Genomic DNA, 16,798 nt, shown 5'->3' with positions numbered 1-16,798 from the left:
CAAAGAGCATGAACGTTTCACAAACAATGGCATTCCTGGGGCCTAGAGAGCGGCAGCAGTGGTAGTGAAATAGCAGGTCTGCATTGCTCACATCCACCAAAAAAATACTTGCTCCTTTGAGTTTGTAGGCCCTCTAAAGGCCCAGGAGGGCCCATAAGGCAACAAACAAACAAACAAACAAAACCAGAAAATAAGGCACAATGTTAGGGATCAGCTTAGAGTCCTAATACCCTGAGGACAGAATTACAAAGTCTTGCAGCCTAAAAGGAAGGGAGTGTGTTATGAGTGGTGAAAGATTCTGAGGTAGGGAGATCTCCGCAGAGGCAGGCAGAGAGGTAGGCAGGCCCCCATGAAAAAAGGAGACGTTCATCATACAGGACAGAAAATTGTGATTCCTGCTGTAAAGAAGAGTTTGCATTTTTGTCATTGAGTAGAACTGTTCTTTTTTTGTTGGGTTAAAAATAAAAGGGTATGTAGGAAGTTTGGGGGCAGAATGTCTGTGGCATTCATTTTGGCTGGCAGCAACACTACAAGCCTGCAGGGAATTATGTTGTGTTTGAAAAATATGGAGCAGCTGAATATAGGTATTTCATAAGGACTGAGCTGTATATACTCCAGGATTTCAGAGAACATCATAAGCACAATGAAAATGATCTGCCAGTTCTGAAGCAAGTGGAAAATTTCATGGGCATCAACAGGTCCATAGACCCTGAAGTGTGGCCACGCTTTTAGGGAAAACTATGCATATGACAGCCTCTTGCTCATTATGTATGTTCTTCGTCTGTGTTCATATTAACTCCTTTTCTATTGCTGAGACTTTTCTATTCATATCACTGAGGCTTTTCTATTCACGTGCTGGTAGCTTCTAGGTAGCACAGTGACACCCCAGCTGCTCTGGGCTCTGATAAGTAAGTGTATAAACAGAAAGTCATTGCCTTATGAGTATATGGTTTTGTGACAAAAACAAATGTCCCTTTTTGCTTCTAGCAGTATTACAGAGCAACAATACCTGAGAGAAAATGGTATGAATAGCATTGGGTGTGTGCATCACCAGTGGAGTACCTTGTCAGAGGCTAGATATGATGTGCACATGCACAGTCCTGCTGAGTTTCAGTAGGATAAATCTCTAAGAATAAATGTTCAGCAACACTGAGAAAGCACCCTAGTCATCTGTTTCAATGCAGCCGTGATAGCATAAACTGAAGGAGATTGCCACATTCTAGAGAGATTGCAATTTGGACTGCTGAGCTTTCATTGCCAGAGGGGATGTTTGGGAAGCAATGAGCTTATCTTTACTTTTAAGTGTAAATTGACAGATAGAAATAGAGAGTTCTCCCCTCTCCCAAACCAATTTGAGATCAAGATTTTAAAGTCATTCTACACAGTAGAACTGAATGCTGACAAACAGGAATTCTTTACTGCTGGGTACTTTGAGTAAAGATTCCTGTCTGAATGGAGCTTCAAAAGCAATCAGATATTCCTTTTTTGAAAGACGCCAAGAAAGTTTTTTACGTGGTAGAGACATTAAACAATCAGCCTTGAAGATTAGGCTCTTGAGTTAACTTCTAATTCACTAAATAAACTGCAAATTCTCAAAAGTTCTCAAATTCTACTAAGGTTATAGCACCCTTGGAAATTTAAAACCGACAAAGACATAAGGTGTGGTCTTACAGTCTGAGTAAAGGGACAGTGTACAAGGTAAGATTTCTGTTAACAGTAAGAAGTATATAAAAAAATGTCCAAATCCTGTGATGAAATGTGACCGTATAAGAAATGTTGTGCTGAAGTAGCATCCACATCTGTTGGTGGTTTTCCTCCCAGCAAGCGCAATACAACTGTACACTGATATATTGTAAGTGTAAGTGAAACATTAGAATTTCTAAGAAGAGACACTAAAAATAAAAATTATGACCTATTTTTTGTGCAACAAAAAGTAAGTTTTCATGTGATTAAATATTTTTACACATTCTTTTTTACCTGACTATTTCAAAAATCCTTAGTTTAGGCTAACAGTATAGGGTTGGGTTTTAAGGGGTTTTTTTGCTTTTGTTTTTGGAGGTGTTCTCTGTCAAATATGCAAAAGTTTAAAACCTGAAAGTTAATAAGTTGTACAAATTTTTTTTTGGCATTTAATAGTTCATGCTAATCCTAACACATTTTATTAAAATAAAAACATAATTAGTTTTGTAGCTCTGGATTGCAAGGGTGTCTTTACACTTATTAAATGACAGAATTCCTAATGATCATTTTTTTTTGGTTACTCTAGAACAATACATTTCTGCAGCATATGCATTTTCATACCTTTGTCTTTTGTACAATAATGCTTTTCTATGTAAACAACTGGTCCTCCAGTAGTTCAAGATCTTTTTTTAAAAGGTTTATATATTTCAATAACAGTATTAACTCTAATACTAAACTTAATTAAGCTAAAATTTGAAAAAATACTATCACTCTACTTGTTTATGTGTATTAAGAAATCATCTAGTAGAGAGGAGACATTTTCTTTTTCCTTCTAGTAAATAGTTAAGTATAATTCTATAGGCCTGTTTGAATTTGTAATTCCTCTAGTTTGTAGTGTATGTTATTATCAGAATTAAGGCAAAAAGTAAATATATTTCCATGTTCTCAAGTTCTTGCTTTCCTCCTTTTCTTCTATTTGACATAAAATTTTTGGTTAAAGTGAAGTTCATAGAGATCACAGGACAATGCAGACTGGCAGGGACCTGGGGAGGCACCTGCCCAGAGCAGGCTCAGTTGTAGGGTAAGACCAGGCTGCTCCAGGCTTCTCCCAGGCAGGTGCCTTCTGTCACTTCCTCCAGGTCCCTCATAGAGATTTTGTACATTCCAGGTCCCAAAACATACCCCTGAACTACCCATCTTGTTACCAGCCTCCAGACTGACCCATTATCCACTATTTTCTGAGCCAGGCGGACTCACTTCATCATTTTCCCAGTGACCAAAGTAAGCCACTTCCTGTATCCTCCTTTTCTGCATTGGAGCTCTGACATGAGTTTCCTGTTTAGCCAAGCTTATCTATTGATACATCTACCTGTTTTCCTGAGACGGACCATTCTTGCATCAGACTAGCCAGCTTTCCTGACCTTCTTTGTGTTTCAGAGCTGCTTTCCCTGGTATCTCCTATGCCAATTCCCTGAAAAAGTTGAAATTCGCCCTAAAAGTAGATTTGACCCTAAAGCCCTCCCCTCCTGAACTGGATCCTGATTGTCACTACTACATCCAAGACAGCCATTGATTGTCACATATCCAGCAGGTTCTTCTGTATTAGTAAAGCTAACCATGAGCAGATCCAGACATGTGCCACCCTTGGTTAGACCATCTAGTACCTGTATCATGCTCCAGAAATCTTCTTGATTGCTTGTGTTTCTAGTAGATGGTTACACTTGCACTCTCCTAACAAGTAAACTTACGATGTGGTCAACAGGCATCCAAAAGAGCACACACAGTTAAGCACTCATCGGATTTTTCATTACTTGTGATTTGTGGACATATTAAAAAAAAAAACAACCAAAAAACAAAAAACAACAACAAACCCTTGCTATAAAAAAGTCTCGTGGTTTAATCTAGCTTGTAAATGTCATTTAATGCATCTAATACACAAAGCTTCAAGCAGCTAATTATGATGTGTTTTAAGGACCAGCTGGACTACTTTTAAACCCCATAATAATGTTTCCAGAGTTTAAATGCTTCACAGAATCAAAGCTAGATCTTTAGTCTCAATTTTGAAATTAAGGTCACTGAATACTCGTCAGTGCTCCCACGTTGTCATCCTTGTGTCCACCCATATGCTCTCAACTGTGAAAACAGAGATCATGGGACTGAAACAAAAGCTGACAACAAAGACAGATGTTCTTAATAAAGGTTAGACAGTTTTCAATAAGCAGTTTCAAGCATAAATAAAAGGATTGAAGTTATATGTAATGGGATTTTCCAAATTGATTTGAGAGCCAAAAAGTTGGAAAATGTATTATCAGCCCAAGATGCCATGGGGACTATATTGATATATGAAGCAAAATCCTTTCAATGCCAAATGAACAGAAAGGTGAATATGATGAAGGTGAATGAAGTTATTGGCATTCCAGAAGGCCTGGAATCCAATGCTATCGAACTTGAAATTATTAGAGAAACAACTCCTGGCAAATGTTTTGCGTTGTATGTTGCATATTGTTCAGCGAGTGGCTGACTCACCTAACAGCCCCAGTGAGACGTCACTGTAGGAAAATAGACTTATTCTCATTGCTTCCCTCTGCAAGAATTCAGGAGTAAGTTAACTAGTTAATTGACAACTGAGAGATGTCAGCAAGCGAAATAAGGGACATCCTGAAAGAACAGAACACAGGAACCCCAAATATATGGACTTGATTCCTGAATTAGGCTGGCATAGTTCTGTAAAAATGAAGGAAGTACCCAGATTTTTAAGGTTTGTATTATCTACAAAACAACTACCTGCAAGATATAGCCATGGTAATTATTTTGCATCCCTTCACCATTATTCTCGGGGACTAACAGCTTCTCTGTGAGCTGCAGCTGAAAATTCACTTTCTCTGAAAGGTAAGTCTACTGATTTTCTATATACTGTTGCAAAGTGCAAAGCACTTCTGTTTTGTAATGATCACCATTTCTTTACTTTGAGTTGCTGTAGTAAATTAGTACGTTTACATACTCCGCAACTGCATGTGGGCAATATCAGAGGTTATATTTTTGTTTCCGCTTCAGTTGAGCTGGAATGCACAGATGCCATGGGCCTAGTAGTCCCAGTGCCAGCCTGAGAAGAGCAGAGTCTTGTCCTGGCCATAGCGGATGGGGATAACTTCTCTGGGGCTGTGCCAAGTGTTCTGTTACTTACCTGAGGCAATAAGAAGGGCCTGAGATGAATGACGATCTAAATAATGGATCACAATGGAAGAAGGTATTCATTATTACATAAGCTACCAAAAGAAACAGCTCCTTGGTCACCACAACTTTAGCATTATATTAGTATTTAAGACAGCTCCCAGGACTCTACAATACTAGATTAAACTTCTTCCACACTGTAAACTTTTCAAAACTTAATTTATTTTAATAACATTAGTTAGCTGGAATTGGAAGGGTTTTATTTGCTATTGATTCTTTGTAATTGACCAAGCTGGTCATTAAGTAGTCTAGAGATTCTGGTTTCTTTTAAGCAGTCATTTTATTGTACTTCGCTCTCATGACACAGTTCAAAGAAAAAGTTTCTTCTGTTAATACTTGGACTGCTGAAGGTCAGACTATGATATTGGGGGAGCTCACCTGGAAATACTCATGGGCCTGATTCTGAGTTCACAAAACTGTTGTACATCTGGTCTAGCACTAATGAAGCTAGTGTAGAGAAGACCATAATTAGGGACTTAAAAGACAAAACCAACCTTTGTCTTTATCATAAGTTGAAGTTTAAAACTTAAAATGAATGGCTTAGAATCTGGTGGTTTAGTTGCAGTCTAGTGGTCTCACTGCATGTGTGAATTTTGCTGTATAACACTGTGGAGCTTATTGCCCTCTATCATATGTAGAGCAGTATCAGAACATACATTTATTAGGTTCTTTCTCAAGAAATTTATTAAGATATGTTTAAGTGTTGTAATCTGGCAGAACATGGAAAGCATTGTATATCTCTGCAATTTATGGTTCTAATCACATTTTCTAGGTTAAGGGTTGTTTGTACCCTTGCACTGTCTCCTTACAGTAATTGTGTTGGGCATTGTACAAACATTTGTAGGAGACATTCTAAATAGGTAAGACAGTCCAAGAGAGTGTGTACAGGGAAGATTTTTCTAGTGTCAAATGCACGTAAAACTTCAGTGAAAATAGGAGCAGAAATGCTTAATTTTCCCGTTAAGCCCCTCTTGCTCTTTTCAGCTTCAGTTTGCTTTTTATACTCAGAATTTTTGTCACAGAGGAATCAAATTTATCTGTGATTCATTTGGAATCTAACAAGGTATATTGGAATTTCTGGATAGTATGCTATTCTAAATCCAACAGTGGAAAGACAAAAACAAAATACTACATCTTGGTTAATCAAAGTTACTTGAAATATGTAAGCAAACTTATAAAAATAACAATATATTTATTTATTATGTTATATCAGACAGAAAAGAGACTCTATCTGATCTTCTGTGGGTGGTTTTGGATGATGTGGACAATAATTAATGTGCCCTGTCAATAATATGTAAGAGCAATAAAATCTGTGAGATGCTGACATGGCCTATGCATCAGTTTCCTCGTGGTGTATCTAGTGCTGCATATGGAAAGCAGGAAGAGTTCTCTGTTTACAGTAGTTTATATTCCAACTTTTTCTTTTTTCACAGTTAGCATTTATGAATCTATATTTTTAGAAATATTTCACTCTAATTAATCAAGAAAAATATTGCAATGGGTGGGTGAGTTATTTCCTGATTGTGAGTTTTAGCTTTTGGAAGAGTATCAGTGTTTGTTTGAGATTATACTTACAGAGAGAATTGTTGATAGGAAATTTTAGTGTGGAACTTCGTTCAGAAAAGTAGGCATTTTCATCTTCTGGAATGCTTAATGAATTTTAACTTTAAAATGTTTTAAAAATATTTTTTTCTTTGGCACATCATTACAGTATTTTTCCTATAAAACTTCGAAGCCACTCTATTGAGTATGCAAAGTCTGCATCACATCTTAAAATATTGCTTTCTCAGGCAATATTTTCCCAACAGCAGTGTCACTTTAGATTTAATTTTGTTCATCCATAGGCTTTAATGTTGCTTCACCGTCATTATGCTTGCCAACACCAGTACTGGCACTATATAGCTGTGCGAAACTGTATCACTTACCTAATGTCATAGCAAATTGCTGAAAATACTGATCATTCAGAACCCGGGCTGTGCAATTCCTCTCATCTATCCTCTCTACAATAAAGTTTCACTTTGACCCAAATTTCCCTTCACTGCTGATAGATCTAGTATTGCAAATCATAGACTTCTGGACTGCTGAATCATGAAAACAGGTTTGTAGGAAAGTGATTTCCATAAGCAAGAAATGGCTGTTACATTAATCTGTGGGTACATCCACTATTTTCTCCCCGCTTTTTCTTTCTTCATCTTTCTTTTTCTTTCTTCCTCTGATCTTTTACTGTCTTGTGCACCTCACAGTTCTTGGTCATGTTCAAAAATATGCATTATACGTGTCAAATTTTTGCTAGTAACTTTACTGATGATCTAGATTTAGAAGAAATGTGAGATAATTCCTACTCATATCTAGTTTTCTACAGATCCATGCAATAATTCATAGGGGATTTTGTACAGTTTGTATGCATAAGCTTATGGAAATGCCATAAGTTTCTTTTGGTCTTCAAGTTATGTTACGGAAGTATAGGCATTGTAGCTGACCGACCCTGCTCAGCACCTCAGCACATTTACTTCTCCACATCTGAAGGAATGACTCCAAGAACATCGTAACTTTTTCATTCCTTTTCATATTACATACTCTTTTCTATGAATAGTTTAGCTGATATTCTATAGAATTAAATGGAAAAGTTGCTGAGAATATTATGAGTTATATTATGAGTCTGGAGTTTCAGTGGAAATTGAGAATTCTGAGTTTAAGTACTATGTACAGCTTGTACCTGAAGTATGTAGATATCCACATATTTCTGCAATGAAAGGTATAACAGAGGCTAGAGCATAATAAACAGTCCTGCCTCCAATTATAGTTGCAAGAGGTAATAGAAAACACCAAAGTGAGGATAAATCTTAATTTAAATAGGCTATTGAAACCTAATTGGACGTTAGGAAAAAAAATGAGAATAAATTAGCTTTTCACCAAAAATTGAATTATACAGAATAAGCGTTCCTATTTTACAGACACTATAAAACGTTTCTGACAAACATCCCTTTGATTCTCTAAAATAATTATTTTCTCTGAAGATTTTAATTTTCACTTAATTTGTATTTTAAAAGTATTCTACAAAGCCATATACGGAACATTTTAAATTGCATAGGCTTGATCTATTGATTCCAATGGTATAAAGCTTTTGGTTTTAATTCATGGAGGAATTAAACAGATACCCATTAAACCCTAAAATGAAAAGGTAAAAGTAATCAGATGGGTAAACCAAGAAGAAGGAAGAGATTTTATGGTTCATGAAGACATGATTTGATGTATAAAAAATTCAGCATGTATTACATTAGTCCACAAATTAAAAATAACATGCTTATCTGACACACATTCCACCAAGGATATAACCGAAGACTTTTCTGTCTTTAAACCATTAGTATAATAGAGACGACGGTCATTATTAAAAGACCACAAAAAGAACTACGATGTTTTTTATCACAAGGTACAACATTATGTGCCTTAAGGAGTTCTGCCATCAGTCATCTTTTTTCCCCAAAGTATCACCTTATTCTCTCATCTTCCTAATTCTATTTTATTTTTAACAGTTCACTTCTTTTTAGTCAAGGATATAAAACATATGCTCAAGACATATCTTGTAGGAATTAGTGAAAAAAGAGGCTTTAAGGTGAGAACAACATTGTTTTTGCCTTTCATTTCGGAGATCTTAAGTTATCTTCAATCTGTACTCCAAGCGTATAAGAAACTCAACCAAAATATCAGTGGGTGGATTAATGAAACACTTGTCAAGCTCTTATCAGTTCCTCTGCTTAAGAACAGAGATGAGGTTACTCATTTGGAGACCAATCCTGTACTCACTAAATTAAATGGCAAAATCTTGCTTTATCTTCAGTACTGCAGACCAGAATCTAAATCCATAAGGGACTACAATCTGGTAAGACTTCAATGCATGTTTTAATGCACACTGAAATCCCTGGACTTTTTCAAGGCCTACACGAACGTCGGTATTGATATACTGGTCAGACATGTGGTCCAGTCAGAAAGGCTTTCAAATCTAACACCAGCTGTTTCAGTGAAAGGAATAACAATAATAATGCAAACATATATTGATGTTGGCTACACAGTCCTTCATATTTATTCTCTGGTTGATCTCTAACAGTTAGAAATCTACTTTGACCCAAAGACATGAAGCTGGTTTTCCCTTTTTTTGTCTTCTCAGTTAAAATTAAGCAGGTGCCTAGCCAGAGCTAAGCTACTCACACTGAAGAGTTTTGTTCCTTAGCTAATGCTTGTTGCTCTAGTGGAACAACAAGAAACAGCTGTTCTATGAACTCAAACATGGGAGTCTAAATAGAGGTTTAGGGAGAGGGACACAAGGGGAAATAGCTTTAGGCTGTCAGATCCAAACACTCTGACCCAGGCTCTACAATTTAATGTTAAAGATTTCCACCTGATGTTATTAAAAATAGATGCAATTCTTTTGTGCAGTGTGAAACTGTTAACACATAAAAGGTCAGGAATAATGAAGAAAAATTATGGCATTTAGTCATACAGGAAAAAATACTTTCTCAGTAATGGGGATCCAAAGACCCATTAAGTCCTTTGATCAAAAGAAAAAAGACAATTAAGAACATCTTGTATAACATCTTAGTTTGAACTATTTATTTTTCTTTTTAAACTTTTTTAACAAAAATACTACCAGATACAAGTAGTATTACCAAAATATTTTAAAGTACATACACTTGGAGATATGGTTGCTGTTGTTCTATAAATGAACATAGTTAATATATAAATATGACTGTCCTATAATAAAATGATATTTTTTCTCATTAATACATTCTGTCATGCTCCCTGAGCTACAGTCCTTCCCCAGGAAAAATTCCCATTATGACCCATGAGACATTTGGCTCTTGGGTGCGTACCTAGTCCTTTGTATGCAAAGGAACTCCATTTCAGCAACCTGAAAATGAAAGATTATTTCAGCAAGTACATTTTTAGGCACCTTGCGATCCAAAGGTAGGAAACACCTTCTCGAAGATAATTTTTTCTCATTTTGTAAGGAAGCTAATTCGTGTATATGCATGTAATTCTTTCTTAATTTCTCTCATCATATGCAGATTTAGGGTATGTGTAGTATACAGACACAGACTTTGAACAATGGGCAATTATGTTTTATGCACAGTGAGAAGAAAAATACATGTCATCTTTCCCCTGTCACCTTTTCACCCGTCTGCTTTAAGATGTGATTATTGGGAAAGTATATTAGTACTGGTACTATGTGATTTTTAATTTGAACGTTTTCCTTCTTCCTTAGAATAAAGTGTTTAGCTCTGACCAGTGTCAATAAGGAAGGTAGAGCTATGGGGACCTTGTGCTGATGAAGCTGCATCACACAAATTAATCATGTGAAAATATCAGGGCTTCAGAGCTGCTTGCAGGCACCTGGTCGTTGCAGGAATGGTCCTTTTTGCCTTCCAGGTGGTTACAAATTGCTGAGTCATCTTCTCTGTTTCTTGCAGGAGATGTTAGACTCTGCCCTAGGAAAAAATACTCAAGCATTTTTTGCTGTGTTCTTTCCCATGTATTTTCTATTCCTCTTCTCTCATAACTTTTATTTTGGGATGGGATGATTCAACCTCTTTTTGTTCATTGTGGTTATAAATATGCTACATACCAAAATGTCTACTGCTTTTCTTTGGAGATGTTAGTCCACAAAAAGCAGAAGCCTGAGGATTCAGGTTGGTTGAAAAACAGAAACGTGTGCCCACAGAGACCTAAAGGTGGAAGTAAAATAAGATGGTATTTTGCATCTTAAAACTGTCAGGTTTGCAGTTTTCCTAGGCTTGACTTTTCCTTTGCACAAGCTTAATTATCATTATTTTTAAAATGCCCAACCTCAGCCATACTTTTCACAGGTGGCTTGCAAAAACGAAATAGATTATGCCCAAAAAGAAGTGCTGGTGATGTATAACACAGCATATTTACTACTACAACTAATTTCTAAAAAAGCAGGTATGCAAATCACCTTTCCTACTGTATCTTAGTTGGGTATAGGTGCAGTACTGGCTCTATGTTAAACTTAGTTATTTCAGATGACAGGTGTCATAAGATCTGGCAGACACTGCAGCTTGAAGATTTTCTTAATTCTGATATATTTTTATTTCTAAATTAATGTTTGGACCATTTTATTCTTATTTCTTGTTTACTTCTATGCAATTCTGCATCCCCATAGATTTTCTCCCAGTTGCTCTCACGTGACCAACTTTGCCACACTTTCCAATGTTGAATTCACCCCAGCCTTCACAAACTTTAAAAGGCACAGTGTAATGCTCAGGATGCAGAATGGGTGCCTCATTCAGGCTTCACATAAATTATGGCGAAGTGATCTCTTAACATACTATACTGCACAAAACTTTGGTACTCATGAAAGGTAATATATATCAATATATTACAAATCGTAGAATTTACTTCTGTGAAGAATTTTGCAGTGAAATTAGGAATAAGACATAGTAAGCTGGAAAAATCTAAGTCAAAGAAAAAATAAAGGGAAAGACTGAGGACCAAAAGGAACATAGGAATGAAAGATATATAATTCCAATTTGATAAGGAGTGTTAAGATGTTAGAATACTTATTTTTCTACTGCATTTAGCAGTGTTTTACTGTACAGATGAAATCAGTTTTACAAACATTAGTGATACCATATTTAGTCGTAAATGAAAGCGATACTCACAAGTGACCTACCAAAGGGGAAAACACCACTGGGACGAAATATTTAACTTGCTCTGTTGCCCAGTCTCAATAAAGGTGCACTCTACAGCAGCACAATTTTCAGCCTCCTTTAAAAAAAAAAGGGGGGGGGGAGGGGGAATATTTTTGCATTCTTTTTTTTTTTTCCTGTTTTTCCCCAAAGTCTGAATCTTCATGCTTCAAACTAGGTCAAACTGAGTTGTAGTGAACCTTAAAGAAAAAGCGGCAGTGCTCAGTACCAGGTGTATCAGGAGCTCGCCATCGCCTGTACTCTGAAGGGCAGTGCTTCGGTTTGCGCAGGGTGAAACTCGGAGCTGAAATACTACCTGCAGGCGGACGATGCGCCCTCTGTCACTTTTAGGACTGGAAGCTCCTCCATAGCCCTTTTTCGGGGCGGAGGCTGAGTGCTTCCCCTGACCTGCTGCCGGGCGGTGACCACGGGGCGAACCCGGCCCGCCGCGGCCGCGGAGCCACACGCCCCCTCGGCGCCCGCCCTGGCTCCACCGCGGCGCTCCGCGGGCCGCCGCGGCCGGCAGCGGGGCTGGGGCGGCCCTGGGGCGGGCGGAGCGTCCCGCTCAGCGCCGCGGGGGCGTCCCCGGTCACGCTCCCTCCGCAGCCGGTAGGGATGTTTCACCTCGCAGCCCTCGCCAGAGGCCCCTCTGGCTGCCTTGAGCTTTCGGAGAGCCGTAGGCCCGCGCGGTGCCTCTCTGGTTTCACCTGGTGCCTGAGCCTTAGCGTGAGGAGGTGGTTACGGCCCAGCAGTCGCGGAGTAGCGGGGGACCGGCAAGCTAGAACTGCACAGCTAGGGGTTGAAAAACGCGTATCGTGGGAAGAAATCACCTCGATTCAAAACATCCCGGTGAAACAAAACAAAACAAAAAATATAGCGCCTCTTAAGAAACAGAAATCAATAGGAGGTAGCCGGCATGCTGAACAAAGTTTTATTTTAATGCAGGTGAAGTGAAAAAAAAAACAAACCAAAACCCAAAAAACCCACAACACAAAAAAAGAACAACAACAAAATCCCTTTTTTAGTCTTTCACAAACAGTTTAAGGTCTGTGAAGAGCATTTGCGCATCGTTGTGGGGAGGCAAATGATTGCAAATGTTCTTCTTGGAAGACAGTATTGACCAGCGTTAGAAATACCTTCGTAAATTAAATCTCGATAGGATCTATTTCTGGAAAAATCTTAATTAAAAATAGCGCACACACAAAGCTGTATTCTAAACAAAAAGAAAATCCCCCCCACCCCGCCTGCTCTCAGACTGTGTAGTGTTATCAGTGGAACTGGAAATCTTACAGCAATCACCCCAGCACTTTGCTGTAGAGAGGAGGCGGGGGGGGGGGGGGGGGGGGGGGGGCTCCGACGGCTCTCACTGCTGGAAGATACTTTGAGGGCAAAGTAAAAGTGCCCCCCGGGAGCAGCGCTCTGCTGCTGCCGCCGCCGCCGTCTCTGAGATGCTACAGTATCAGGCGGAGAAGAAAAGAAATGAGTTTGGAGTTGATGTACACGCCGGAGCAGCAGTAAAAAGATAGAAGATATCGACACGCTCAGCTGCATCTTGTTAAAAGCTTCCTGCGGGTTGGCAGAATGAAATCTTTATTTAAAATACACAAACTATCGTCAGGGGAGGAACGGAAGGGAAAACACTAAAAGGGCCAAACGCAACGCTTAACCCACCGGTATAAGCAAAAGAGGAGGCGAAGCGATGAGATTGGTTTGGGGCGAACGGAAGGGGGGTGCCCTCCTTGCAGGCCAACCACAGCAGCCACCCGGGGACTCAGCGTCTCCGCTCAGCTTTGGAGAGAGACTTTCTCTTTGATGGTGCTAATGATAGTTGCTCTGGCAGGGGAAAGGGACTTAGGGATACCAGAAGAGTAATTTGTGCTCACACTTGGGTGTGAATGATAGGAAAACGTGCCTCGCCACCACATCCACAGCAGCGCTCTCTTAAGTGGTGGTAATATTATTATTTTATTATTGCCAGCCGGTGGCTTTAAAGGTGCATTATTTTAATGCATTATTAATTGTTTTCCCAGGGAGAGGAGGAAGGTGGGGATAGGGCTTATTAATAGCGAGGAGCTCGCTCGCTCGCTCGCTCCTTTCGCACGCGCCGGGGAGCGCGGTGGGAGGAGGCAGCGCTGGGGGGAGGCGGGCGGCGGAGCGCGCCCCGCTACCGGGCTTGCTGCGCGGCTGCGGCGCGCACACGCCGGGCTGGGCGCAGTCCCCCGCCGCTCGGCCCCCCTCAGCCCCCGTCACCCGCCGCCGGGCGGAAAGTTCCGCGGGCGGCTGCCGGCGCGGTCCCCGCCCGGAGCGGCACTCCGCGGCCGGCACCTTCCCATCCCCAGCTCCGCGGGGGCGGCGTGGCTCCGCGGCCACCAAAGTTGCGGCGGGGCTGGGGGGCCGCCGCTGCTGCCAGCCATCAAGTGGCTCGTTAAGGAAATGCAGGTGAGCGGGCCGAGCGGCGGCGGGGGGCTGCGCGGGGCCCGACGGGGGGCGCGCCCCCGGGCCCGGCCCTCCCCGTGCCCCCGGACCGGCCGCCTGCAGCCGGGAGTGCCTGGCATGGAGAGCGGGCGGCCGCCGCGCCCCCGACGAGAGCCGTTCCGCCGCCCCCCCCGCCCCGCACGCGCACACACACACACGCGCGCACACCCCCCACCCTCCTCCCCACCCCTCGCTCGCTCCCTCTCTCCTCCCTCCCCTCGCTCTTTCCCTCCCTCCCTCCCTCTCTCTCTCTCTCTGTCGGCCTCATCGGAGAGAGTTGCAGGTACCTTTCCTCTCCCCTCCCCGCCGCCTCACCCCCCCCCCCCCCCCAGCAAATTTTAGGGTGCAGGAGCCTCCGGAGGGCTCTTTTTTTTTTTTTTTTTTTTTAAAATCACTGGTTAAAAAAAAAAAAAAAAAAAATAATCTTTGGAAGGGTGGCTCATTTGCAGGAGTCTGCTCTGAAAGCGGGGATACCCCCAAGGAGCTAGCGGCAGCGGCGCTGGATCCCACCAAAACAGAACCGCCTGATGTGGCATGTGCTTCTCTCTCTTTGCAGTTCCTTCTGGGCCTGTGTGGACTAGGGGCACAACGCGGCGCCTGACTGGCAGGAGGGGAAAGCGGAGACTCCTTCAGGTTTCCAAAGAGGTCCGAGCGGACTGCATTAGTAAGTAAATACTCTACGCTTGGTTTCTGTCCCTGTGTTCTCCTGCTTCTCCAAACCTTTTCTTAGCATACACACACACACACACACACACATCTTTATGTGTATGTGTATTCCTGCTTTTAAGTCACACCATTCTGGTCAGAGAGGAACTTGGCTATGGTAACTTGAACGGTTTTCAGTGGGAAAAGTGCATGAAGTGGTTTGCTCATCTTTTATGAGAAAAGAACGTTGCAGGTGAATACTTGTGTAAAGAGACTGAGTGTGTCAAGTATTGTGTAATGTCTACCGTAGTCCGAGTATAGGTATGTGGTAGATTACAGACAAAATCTAAACAAAGAGACACTCCCTCAGGAGGGGTCTACAGCACGGTGTGACCTGCTAAGTAATGCAGGTGACAGGGCATTCAGTTTAATGTAAAATGTGCATGGATTATAGATACTAAGAGTGTTTTTGTCTGCATTCAGTTGTAAGCATTTTTAGTCCACATCTCTTGTTAAGATTTTGTTAAAAGTTGTTAAGATTTTTCATGAAGTTTTATATGTATAAAACGTACGTGTATTTTTTCTTCTAATGAGGATGACAGTTCCAGACAACAGCTTTGCTTTCTAAGTGCTTTTACAGGACATATTCAAAAGTACTGATGGAACTTTTTTAAATAGGTGTAAAAGATCTAGGGGAAACAAAAAGATAAACTCGTTTAAGAGGGCTTCATGAACAGTAGGATTGAGGTTTGCTGGCTGAGCTGTAGAGTTGACAGAAGGTGCAAAGATGAAATAAAGGTATGTCATGAAGAGTCTGCTGTTCGGTGTTGTTTAGCCCTAAATATATCTGCATCTGGGGAGGAGAACTTTTGCAGGTATTATTTCTCTTGGGACAGTGGACCCATTATTGACATTTGCTGCACCTCTGGTAGAGGAAACAGCTAGTACTAGTAGTTGAGGGTTAACTGTTTCCTAGGTAGAGGGAAGAAATAAGGATGAAAAGTATGTCAATGAAAATATTTGCTCATGTTTACTAATATCTAAATAAAACCTTTGTGTTATGTCAGTAGAAATACAGTTGAGTCAGGTGTTTTGAATGTACTGGAAGGAATCAATAGCATTTCAGCATTTTTTCCCTATTCCTGCCAAATGGACTTGGATTTAAATTCTTCATCTGTTATTGTATCTATTGTAGGGACAATATGAATTTGAATAAAATAAATTTACTACTTTACAAATTCTTGACAAATTTGAGTTATTTTACAGTACAAATTCAGAATAATAAATGGGTACTGTAAATAAACTATGCAGTTCAAATCTCTTATGTATTATGTTTTTACTATTCACCTAATCAGAATTAACTTGTGTCATTAGAAGCCGTTAAACATGCATTTACAAGTGCATTTTATTAAGGATCTCAATGTGAAATTAATGTTGCATTTTCAGGTGTAATTCAAAATCAATCACAACTAATAAATGTCGCCAAGAGTGAAAGTTTATTAGGGTCAAATTAAATGCTTTTCTTTGTGAAGTAAAGAAATTAGTTTATGTCACAACAGTAAAGGTAATTAGACAAAATGTATTTAGGAAATTAATGTGACAAGCAAGAAAGGCTAAATCTGCAGTAGCAGACGGATGACATTCAGAGTTGCTTTCAGGTATTCATAATCTTAAAGCTAGGAATAATTACAAAGCATAGGTGACAAGTTCTAAGGTAGCGAATCAGGGCGACTTTCATATTGCATCACAGTACTCTTTGGGTAATTGACAGTAACATTTATGACAGAAAAAATACCCGATGAACTTGTGAACTTGAAATAAAATTACAACACATCTGCTGCCTTAGTAAGGAATTCTACTGTTACTGTTTTAGTACTATGAATTTGTCTTTCATTTAAAAACAAAGCTTTTTTTCCTTTTCCTTTTTTTTTTTTTTGAGTAGGAAACATTTGACATGGCTCATTGCTGTGTTGTACTCCCTGTGGGAAGAGCATTAAAATAATATATCCATATAATTTTCATGAACTATTTTGTGACCGCATACAGAGAAGTTTATTAGGTTA

At 40.1% G+C, this 16,798-nt stretch overlaps 1 protein-coding gene across 1 annotated transcript in view; it reads left to right on the top strand.

The window, feature by feature from the left end:
* Window positions 1-14,657: 14,657 nt before the first annotated feature.
* PTPRD (protein tyrosine phosphatase receptor type D) overlaps window positions 14,658-16,798 on the top strand; it is a 1,297,197-nt gene continuing 1,295,056 nt past the window's right edge. Inside the window, exon 1 of the mRNA XM_076363450.1 lies at window positions 14,658-14,754. The gene's annotated coding sequence lies outside the window, so the exon portion shown is untranslated. The remainder of the gene's footprint in view (window positions 14,755-16,798) is intronic.

The sequence above is a fragment of the Aptenodytes patagonicus genome, chromosome Z (genome assembly GCF_965638725.1).
Source record: "Aptenodytes patagonicus chromosome Z, bAptPat1.pri.cur, whole genome shotgun sequence".
Lineage (NCBI taxonomy): Eukaryota > Metazoa > Chordata > Aves > Sphenisciformes > Spheniscidae > Aptenodytes > Aptenodytes patagonicus.
The sequence above is the reverse complement of the archived record's forward strand: the minus strand, read 5'-3'. Positions and strand labels throughout refer to the sequence as shown.